This window comes from Pinus tabuliformis, chromosome 7 (assembly GCF_031772625.1).
Source record: "Pinus tabuliformis cultivar Carrire ecotype Pingquan chromosome 7, CPIR1, whole genome shotgun sequence".
Classification (NCBI taxonomy): domain Eukaryota; kingdom Viridiplantae; phylum Streptophyta; class Pinopsida; order Pinales; family Pinaceae; genus Pinus; species Pinus tabuliformis.
Window position 1 is genome coordinate 141885189 of NC_142293.1, and position 11705 is coordinate 141896893.

Here is an 11705-nt window from a genome sequence, read left to right on the forward strand (position 1 = left end):
AAGATCAACCATAAAATAAACTGAATAAACCTAAAAACGCATTGGAACTTAACGCAAACATCTGGAGGTCTAGGATAGAGACGTGTTCCGGCGTCTTTAAACATAGTCACTATTGTTTCACATTACGGTTGGGTGATTCCTCCTTCTGTGACTTGATAGTGGTCTAACACGGACTGTGCTCCCACGTACCGTCGCGTATATAGGGAGACCCCACTAGGCTTTTATCCTTGATCCATAGGAAGCTGAGTCTGCCGCCTTGCGAACCCTAACGCACCGAACACAACATTCGGGAAGATTGACTGCAGTACGGAAAGTCCTTGGTTCTCGTACGATTGCCAAGGTGTGTAAGCAGTTTTACGGATTGCTTGGTAAACCCTTTGCCTAGAATCTCCAGAGCAGTCACTTTTGATCCTTTTCGAACTCCCTAAATGAAAAGGTGCCAGTGAGATTCTTGTCACTTCGCGCTCATTAAACATTCAAAGGAGACTAGAGTCATCTTTTCGTCCTTTTCTCGACTCTTGAAACATGAAAAGGTCAAGTTTGGTTCCTGCGTCTTAAAAATTTATTCGGCCACGATAACATTACCTGGTTAGATCTTGTGTGCGTTAGCTTGAGTAGGTTTCTTTTCGTTTGCCATGGCAACTTTTCCGGGGTTCACCAACCCGAGTTCCCCTCCTGACGGGAACCCTGGTCATTTCCCTCCTCTTGGGAATGTTGGTGCCCCTTATATGGCAACGTTATCCCTTCCAGGGTTAACTGTCGGGTTGCCTGTATGGTTGTTTTCAACCTCTCTGGTCCCTGTCGTGTCGGCTGTTAGTCCATCAGTCCCTCCACCTGAACAACATCATGTTGATCCGAAGGTGGACCTCTCCCCTTCGACGCCTACTTCTACGTCCTCATCTTCTACTTCGCCTGGTGAAGGCCTCGTTTCGAGTAACCAGGTGGCTAAGAAGAAGAAGAAGAAGACCAAGAAGAAGAAATCTCCTAAAGGAGAGGCTACAAGTATAACTCTTGCTCCACCGAGTACACCTGAAGTCGGGCCATCTTCTGCCCCCCCGCGGAAGGTTAAGTTTCCTTGTCGATTATGCAAGGAGGACCATCTTCTTCGCGATTGTCCTGGCATTTCCAGGGTATTAGAAATATGGTCTCACGATCCGGCCCACCCCTCATCGTCCTCTGAAGCTCACGGCGATGCTACCTTATTAGTTGGAAATGGTAAGGGAAAAGGGAAGATTCGAATCCCTTGTAGACTTTGTGAAGGCAATCATCCCCTTCACCTTTGTCCACTCATGGATAAAGCCTCCAATGTCTTGGAAAGTCTCCCAGCTCCCTCACCCCAACTCCCCGTTGGATATCAACGTCTTTCTGCAGTTACAGATTATCCGCCTCCCGACAAAAAGATTGGTTCACATTCTTCTCTTGTCCAGGCCCCTCTTCCTGAACCCGGCCGTGTCCAGCCTGTTCCAGACCAACCATTGGTCGGAAAGAGTGACGACTCGAGTCCGCCGCTCGCTCACTCTGTTTCGGAAGAGAATCATGCTCATGTTCTTCTCGTCTCTTCAGATTCTCCGGAGTCCCGAAATGACTCTCCTAACCCAGCTGCTCCCGAAGGTTCTCCTTCGTTCCCTTTAGCGCCTGGGGGCAATCATGCGATTCCCCCACCAAGTAGTCTGGTCGCTTCCTTTGATTGGAATCGCCTGATCGCCGGTCGCCTCCCATCCCATGTGCCCTTCCAGGTTACAGTACTTGCCTGTGATAAGGCAGTACCTGGCACTCTTCTGGATGAAGGTGCGTCGGTCAGTCTTATGCCGTACACTACTTGGCAAGCTTTAGGTTCTCCGCAGCTCGGGCCAGTCACACAGAATCTGTTGGCCTTCGACGGAGGAGCCTGTCCATCTCTAGGAGTTCTCCCGAAGTTCCCCATTACTTTGGGAGGAAAAACCGTCTATATAGACATCTTGGTTACCCAAGGTGTTTTAGACTTTAGTCTTCTCCTTGGTCGCAACTATGTTTACACCATGGGGGCCCTTATTTCTTCACTTTTCCGTGTGGTTTTCTTTCCACACGATGGAAGAATCGTGACTATCGATCAATTGTCGTTCACTAGTCCCCCGATGCCTCCTGCGCAGTTGTTGCCCCCTCCTAGTTTTTATCCACCAGTTGTATCTGCCCCACCGCAGATCAACTACGTGGCTACCTACCCTGTGCCTATATCCAGTGATGACACCGTTGTGCATAGTGTCCTGGGGGCATTAGGTCCTGACTTCCACGATGTGGTCCTTCCATCGGGAATCACGCTCTGGGAAGCACCGACTTCCTATTCATTATGAAGCAGTCTGGTCGGAGCATAGTTCACTTTCCTATGTCAAGCTCCCTAAAAAATGAAATTGGGTCTGAGTCGAGGATAGTTTTGCTGATGTACCAACCTCGTTAAAATAATGAAACAACTTATGTCCGAGGATAGTTCTTTTACCTGTGTCAACCTCGTTAAAACAATGAAACATGAGCTCGTGCAATTCGAGCGCAATAACCGTTATGTCAACCTTCAACCCATTTTCAATGGACTGAAGCTTGGGGGGCATGTACCTCGAATTGAGACACGATGCTGGGGGGCATGCCCGTTTCCTTTACCATCAAGCATAGTTTGCATATGTACCATGTGCTTTTAAGCTTGCGTAAAAATAAAATTTTCCATCAAGCATAGTTTGCATGTATATACGTGCCTTTAAGCTTGCATCAAAAATAAAATCCATTTTCAAAGCATAGTTTGCATACATGATTATCATGTGTGTTTTTCAAGCTTTCGTAAAAATAAAATATATGCGTGTGCGTAAATACATTCCACGATGGGTCGTTTGTTATGCAGTAGATACATCAGATCACATGTGTGTCAAACAGTCGCATAGCATATAAAACACATCATCACATGAAGAAAAGATCCATCTAGGAATAAGCATATGTATGTGTAAATAATTTCTTTTCCAAGCATAGTTTGCATGTGTGCCTGCATGTGTGTTTTTAATCTTGCATAAAAATTAAAATACATGGGTCGTGTGTTGTGCAACTGATACATTGGATCACATTTGTATTAGACATTTGCGTAGCATATTAAAAACACATCATCACATGTGAAACGATCCATCCAAAAAGAAGCATATATATATATATATATATCGTGTGGCGCACTAAGGCGCTCAAAAATAAGTGTATATGTCCAAAAAATAAAGCCAGTGTCCTCGGTACATCCAAGACATATGTCTCTCAAAACATCAGTGGAAGTAAAACCTAGGTGACTACTGTGCTAGGTTATGCTCTCTATAACATACTGCTGCCCGTGCCACCCGCCTCAAAAGGCGGTGCACCCTGGGTGCCACCCCCACTGTGTGAATCTGATGAGCTATAGGGACCTCCTCGACCCCCTGGTAATCTGGCACCCCCTCCAGCAAACCTTCAAGGTTGCGAGCTACAGTCTCCGTCGTGTCAACTCCTGGAGGAACTAGGGCCAGGGCTCCAGCTCCTTGCCCCTCTCTCCGTGCCGTTGGGGCTAGGCCAATGGGTCTCACGGGTCCCACATCTGCACACCGTGATATTTATCAAGACATGTACATGAAAAATCAAAAACATCAAAAAATATTAAAAAGAGATCAAGTGTCATACCTCCATCGTCCCAATGCTCTCCCGCGGGCAGTGGCATGTCAGGATCGTTGCGGAAGTCCATACCGGCATATGGCCAGTCCTCTACGATAATAACCTGCCGATCCAGCCACTCTCGGAAATACACTCCCCAAGCAACTGGGCGGCCTCCACCTCCACGTGGCATGACGCGGGCCCATTGGCTGGCCTTCGTCTCCCGGGGGCCTCTAGGTGGATCCACGGCCATGGTCTGTAGCTGTAGGGCCGGCACCCGCTCCAGCATGAGCGGAAGTAGAAGCGACCCATATGCAAACTGCTTCGACTCTCCGCGTCGGCAGTTGCTCAGTTGCCTCTTCATGCTAGTTGTCACAGCTGCTGCCCAGTTGAAAATGGTGGGCTGTAAGCACTCCAGAGCTAGTAGTAGTTGGGTCTTTGAGGCCTCATGATTGGCCAAAGAGCCCGCTGCCCGTGTCACCAGAAAGAGTATGGTGTGAAGAGGCATGTCATCCACTGTCGGAATACCAACTTTCCCGCTCCGTGTCTTCACAGCCCGTGGGCACACTCGAGCCATGAGCTGATCAAGAGTCTCACCGCTGGGTCGTTGCCCCTCCAGGATGGGCATCTGGCCCCGACGTGACAATCCAGTCAAAAAGTAAATATCCGTGGAATCAAACTCAATGTCCTGGCCACGGATCGTGAATTTTCCATCCACTAGGTTCCAAGCTCTGATTAAGAGCTCAAGCAAGTCAGGTTGCGCCCTCAGGCGCGGAGTAAGGAAGAATTTCAAGAACCCGCATGCCCGCATTGCATTTTGGCATTCGGCAATTGCATAAGCGGCTATATCCTCATCATCGTGAGCTCTCTCTTGCCAAACAAAAGACATTTTTCCCTGCAAGACCATGAAAAAATATTAGGATGCTAACCGTTGAGATTTGTACGTTCATTTTCTTAAAAACAAATCTTTACGGCGCCAGCGCGACTGTTTTTAAAACAGTCGCGCTGATAATGGCGCACCGTTGTTTTTTCCTTGGGTCAGCGTGGAAGCACACGTGTTTTCTGCGCTGACCCATGAGGTGGTGTGTGTAAATGTAAATCGATCAGCGCGGACCCGAGCGGGAAATCCGCGCTGACCGAGAGCGCACCAACGCTCAAAAAATTTGCCCAAAGGGCCACTTCCCACCGTGGAATTGCTCCCAAAAAGACTTAAATTAAAGCGCAGGGGGAGGAGAACCTACCTGGAACAAGCTGCCGGATGAATGGCGTCTGTACGGGCTGGAAATCGCTCCGTCAACCTTGCAGCTCCTCAACGTTCTTCACAACTCAAAATGGTAACAATGGTAAAAAATGACTTTTACCCCCCTATTTATGGTAAAAAATTCATAATTCGCTATAATTTCTTATCAATGTGGGTTTTTGTCGTATTTTTACCATGGATTTAGCACTAATGTCGTTGTATTACGCCTTTATGCATGTTTTACTATGTTTTTATACATATCGAACAGGTTTATGCGGGTGGTGTTCTTGTGCAGGTTCTAGTAACCAGCGTGGTCGTAACGATTCTTCGTACACTTGGTCCCAAAAAATGTCGTCTTTAAGCTCTTTTCCAACATGAATCAAGAAAAGATGGCCGAGCTTCCTTTCGGCTCGTTAAAAGGAACAAGAGGCAGTCGTTTTAAGCTCTTTTTCCGACTATTTAACTTAAAAAGATTGTCGGGTGTTTGTCGTTTCGCGCTCGTTATTGGCTCTAAAACGACATGCTTCCGACCGCTTTTTTACTTTTTTGGGTCGAAGCTACTATTCACGAAAAGTACTCCTCGATCGTAATGGTCGGGCGGTTCTTTCGAGCATTGTTTTATACTTTTTCGGGCTCGAGAGACACAACTTTACGAAAAAGGACCCCCCTGGAGTTTCCTTTTTCGTTGTCTTTTCAGACTCTCTAAATAGGAAAAGACGCCGAGCCCCTCCTTTGTCAGGCTCGTTAAAACTCAATGACATCGGACATCGTCAAAATGATGCCTCTCCAAGCATATGCTATCCCCGTCAAGCTTGTCATCCAAAAATAACCGGGGTACCTGCCAGAAATGGTGGGGAAAATGAAACTGTAATAATGGTCGTGTCGGCAGTATGTCGCTCTTGAACATGGCACTCGTCTGCATTCGTGTCTGGGTGGGGATTTCTCATCTTGTTTTACACTAGCCTCCATGGGTTTGGGTTATCCTATTTGACCTCTCATCTGCTCATTGCCATTGTCACCATGACCTCTGCTCCTTTGATGTCAGATACTGCCAAATCCGCTGTTGTGCCGCCGATATGTTCAAGAGAAGTTGACCTCTGCAAGATTACCACCTCCCTCTGATGTCTCACACAAAATATTTTATCCTTCTCTGTCTCGTGTCGATGATGTGGGAAACATCATGGCCCACCTTCGATCAAGGTTACTTCCTGTCGACTTCAGCTCATTATCCAGGAAAGTGACCTAGGGACTCCCTTCAGGTGCCTTAGAGCCTGCACGCCTCAATGGCAGGTTCTTCGTGTTCGACGTGAGGTTTTTCATCATTGGCCTCCGATCGGATTATTCTGCGGGTGTTCGACACCAGCTCATTGATTCACACGCCGCGGATTGTACCTCTAAGTACCTTGAGGACCATTGTCGTTATTGGTGGTACCTCTCGCGTCTGTTAACAGTTTCCATCATTGACTGGTAATCAGACGATGTTCATGCATGTTCGACTTCAGCTCATGTATTCACATGCTTGAACTTGTACTTTGTTCGGATTGGGATGGAACGCAAGACCCTGGTTTTTGTCTGTTGCAAACCAGGCTGCGATTTTGTGGATTGTTATTACATGACTCATTGATGGATGGCTGCACCCATACCTGAGTCTTTGGGATCGCTGCTGTTATAGACAATTTTGTGCCTTGCAGCATCAGGCATGAATTGTCAATAATCCAAGGGATCCAAAGTCCCTAAACATGATGTTCCTACCCCTAGAGGAACAAGATCAACAAACCAACAGCTCTCAGATCAGTTCTCCACCTGAAAACACTCAAAAACAAGCAATTCTGAAATCAAAGCAGGTGCTCCACTAGGCTTCTGCGCTGAAACTCAACTCCTCCATGGTGTACCTACGTTGCAAAGCAGGTAGAACAAAGACCACCTGCGCTGAGCGAGATGGGACAAGTGGTACACTGAGTCATTGCTTTGGAATCTGTTATCACAAAACCAGTACTAGGGGCTGCAACCAAGCCAAGTTTCATGTAACTGTTTCAGACCATACTTTAGATTAGGAATTAGCCTTCCTAATCAGAGAGGGCTCTCTCACAACTCTTGATAAAATCCTTCAAACACTAGATGGCTAACTCTTTATTCACTTATGAAAGCATAACTGGTTGGAAACACATCAAACTGGCTCTCATTGGGCTATGGAGTCTATAATATCAAGTAAACAAGGAAAACACAGTGACCTCATAGAAATCAAGGCTCTTAGCATTACATGTCAAACATATTTCACCAAAACATAGCTTGCTGTATACACAGGAAGTCAGAGCATATATTTATGAATTCTGAGTGATTGCATACAACAAAACCATAAAATAACATAAAGTACAACACATCATCACTACATTTGATCATGACAATCCTTCGAGAATCTTGAGAAGAGAATAACTCTGTTTTACTATTACTGTCAAAAAGGTCTTACAATGGCCCAAAACAACACTGTTTTTCTATAAAGTATCCAACCCCTTCTACATCTCACCTTGGCCCATATATAGGCAAGCAAACTAAAACACCTCGAGCTTCCTCCTCCAGCATGAGGGGAGCCTCGAAGGTGGCTATTAACTATTCCTACATGCTACTAACTAATGCATTAATTACAATCATGCTGGGCTGTAATTACATAAAGTCCTAATCAAACTAAAATACTAATTTCACTCTCCTCGTATGCTTGATGCTTCCTTGAATGCTTTGACAGCTGTCCTCCTTCAATTAATCTGATATGGCTGAGTTAGGGATGCAATGAATGCTGACTTGGGATGCTTTGAAAGCTCTGATGGCTCATTTAATGATCAGAAGGTGTGCTCCTATTATAATGGTCTATGTCTCCCAACCTTCTCCGAAAGTGTAGCAACATGTTCCCAAATCATTTAACAACCCCAAGTATGAAGTACTACCATGTTTTTGAATGTACTGTAGGTGGCATAGACAGATGTCTCTCTTCCACAACTCCTGCTCACAGTATTACACTAGCGGCTCTGTGCTTTTAAAATCATCACCTACAGCAGTTTCGTAGCGCGCTACGAAACTGCTGTGTGATTTAAAGAAAACACACTCTTCCTCTCTGGTTTTCTAAATAATCATCAGTGTTCATGGCTTAAGCACTTGATTGTTTTGAAAAGGTTTGCTTGCAACAAATATTTCTCCTGAGGAAAAACTTGTCTCCTCTGTTAAAGGACTCTTGGAACCTTCCACACAAAACAAGTCTTCTAGCTCTGCCATGGTATAACGATACAGAAAACACTGCTAATCTGGATTGCCAAACAAGTCTTCTTTGCATGTTGTAGACAGTCAGAAGCACAACACCCTTTCTCCAAAATTGTTCTCTATGATTGCGCTCAGTATTGATTACACGAACCACAGCATATAACAACTCGCCATGCAACCAAAACTGCAGACTTGTGATACAAGACATAAAACAGAGGGTTATTAATTCATAAAATCACTAATTAGTTAATCCTCTGTGTAGTTCTACTTTTCAAATCTCGGTAACTCTCTTTGAAAGTTCCATACAGTGAAATAATCAATACAGATCCTGTGAACTAATAACTAATAACCAAAGTTGGCAGCCAAAGGTGGTTATTAGTTATGGTTATTAGCAGGCGCTGCGAAAATTCACTCATTTTATCTCGTGAATAAGACAACAAATAGCTGAAGTTCACACTGAAACTCGGTACTTTGCATCTTGCCACAAGGAGAATGGGTGAGCCTCTCTTGATGAAGAATTAAGATAAATGGAGACTGGACCAAAAACCTTTTGCCACGCTTCTCCAGAACGAAACTTAGGACATAGCTTTTCACCCGCATAATGAGCACTATGAAACATTGCAAGCGATGTTGGCCCAACATGGGATGTCGAGTTTTGTTTTATTGGACCTCCATTATGAAATTCATCGCTAGGAGTGACGACCCAGAACCCAACCATGGGATCAAAGCTGATCCATCCATCATCCTTCAGGTATAAGAAATTCAGCTTGTAGACACTCTGTTCAAACAACCACATGACAATCAACCATATAAACACCCCAAACTGTCTGTAACACTTGAAGCGCTGCAAATCCTCCATAAACTGCTTACAACTCCTTTCCAATGCTCTGTAATAGTGTTTCTCACTAAAAAGCCTGATGCAATCATCAGATTATTTTCTATAACACTTCGCTCTGTATCTTATAGCATTTCTTCACCATCTAAATGGTTACTTTGCTTTCAATTATTCTATTTTGATCTCTGAAGTCAGAGGAAGCTTATGAGGCATTTTGAGCTTGAAGAGCGACGGGCACTTGGCTGCTCCGACCAGCTAGGCAAAACTAGAATAGTTAGTTCTCTGTTAAGTCACAACAACTTCAAACAACAGGAGTGGCACTGGGTAGCCTCCGATTGCAACATCAAGGGAACATTTGCATTCTTCACATATTGAACCTCTGAAACTTCTTGTGTGTCCTTAAAACAATGAAATGTATAACCCGGGCCAACACACAAAGTATCTACATCTGCTTCTGGTCTATGGACCCTTAACTGATAAGACACAAACTTGAATATTTTTGCATTACTGCTCGATTCCCAGCAAGGCGCCCGAATACTCTGCACTTGGTTGTAGCAATTCTATGACAATTTGGTTTCTTTATCGGCATATATACATTACAGTACTCTTTCATTGTAAGAATATTTGAAGCCGCATCTGTATGAGTTACATTTGGCATTAGATGCTCTGCACGTGCCTCTCTGATCTGCGCAACATATTTACAATCTCCGAATACTATCTTAAAACAAGACAGATGTGCCGCCATGTCACCGACAATACATCATTAATTAAAGCATTCGAAATTGCCACAGGACAGAGAATCACTTGGCCGTGGTTAATCATTCACACCTGACAATAAACAATGATTAAACCTTCAAAGCATGACCCAGATCAATGAACATTTGTTTATTCCCACATCCTGGTCCAGATCAACACGCGGGAGCATCTGCATCAATTTGATTTCATGACCAGATCAATATAATAATTTCATTCCACAATTAGGACCCTTGGATTATCATTTTGCCCATGCAATCAACAAGATAAACACGTCATCGCTCAACAAACAATCTGCCACTACGTCGGATTGCATTCCTTCATACACAACAACACATTAATTCATCAGGCGCTCTCGACCTCCCTCATTCACCGGTACCATGATATGCTCCATTCAATGCATATAACAACCACAGGTCCACAACGATTATACCAACAACCGACAGTAAACACAGAGTAATCAAATCGACCTCAATCCATCAACAACTCTCTGGTATTCAACTGACATTTAGGGAATCGACCACCTATTATGTAGAGCGGTTTACATTACAGGCTACCCAAATTGCTATGCTTCTGACTTTTGTATTACATATTTAGCATATTGATTTAACCTTTTTGTTACAGGTGCACAAAGAAATCAATAGTCCAATCTGTAAATCCTCCATGCTATTATGTCCTCGAGCGCGGGTTCCAGCAACTGCTTTACTTGAAACAAGGTTATCATTCCTATAAAATAGCTTCTCTGGCGTGCTTCCAATAAAAGCCGATAATTTGGGAAGCTGAAAACAGAATTGATACGCATTTTGATCATTTTCCTGGAGAGAAGATATCAACTCAAAAGGATCAATGTTTCCATCTAAGAGCAGAACCTCAATATAAACCCCTTCATAACTCTGGTTTCTGGTTTATAATGTAAACATTGTTTGCGCTGTATTTAAGGGTGCATAATCCTTCCCTTAGTTTCATGCCAAACTTGCTGAGTCATTGCAGATAGATATATAATGCTTTGAGTTACTTGAATTGCGCCTGCGGAGTGAGGAATTGTTCATCATTTACAACTTTAGTAATACCTCTCTCGGCCCTTTCCAGAGCAGGGAAAACAATTCTCTCTTCCACTTTGAGCATGTTCCATTAAAACCTTCAATTCTCTAAGAAGTGGACAGTCCCCCGCGCAAACATTATGGCAACCATTTTTTGAGACACTGAATGCGAGCTTCCCATCTGTAAGCACTCGAGCCAATACTCCAGCTCCTATGGACAGCAAACTACCTTATAGGCCCTTCATGCTTCACATGTCTCGTGACTAATTTATATGCCTCAACAATTGAGATTGCAGGTTTTTGACTGTTCTTTGAAATACTTCATAGATTCACAACAGTTTGCATTACTTTGTTTGGTGATTGCTCATGTGTGCTTGTAAAGGTGTTCCTTGTTTCGCTAACTGCCTTTACTCCAGGGATCACAAGTAATCTTGGGTCAAGACCATCTGCAACAGGCTGGGAGAAATAGCCCAGTAAAAGAACCATATGTATCCTGCCTATAGTTAAGAACATCACCGGAATGTCTGTTTACTTCAAGCCTGCACTCATGCATAACCCAATAGATTTTAATAAACATGACAACTGGGTGAAAATGGCAATGATTTCAGACAAATTCCCAATTTAGTAGCGCAGCCAATACAAGATCAGTGTTTTCGCTACGAAATCACTAAAACAGATGACGCTGCGAAACTGCTAAAAGAATTCAGGCGCTGCGAAACTGCTCGATCTTTAAGCTAATCTAGAAAAATTTTGACAACATCATTTTCAGTGATAACAGAATCTTCCAAAAATGACACTTGGATCAGGGATTTCGCCTTGTGATGAGTCAGAGGCTCTGTTTCTCCAAGTGGAAGCAAGGTTCTCCAAGTGGACTCAAGAACTGAAGATCAACTGAAGAGAGAGAGGACACAAGGCAGCTACACATCAGTTGCAAGCTGACTCATCCTTTCTCAATTCATCT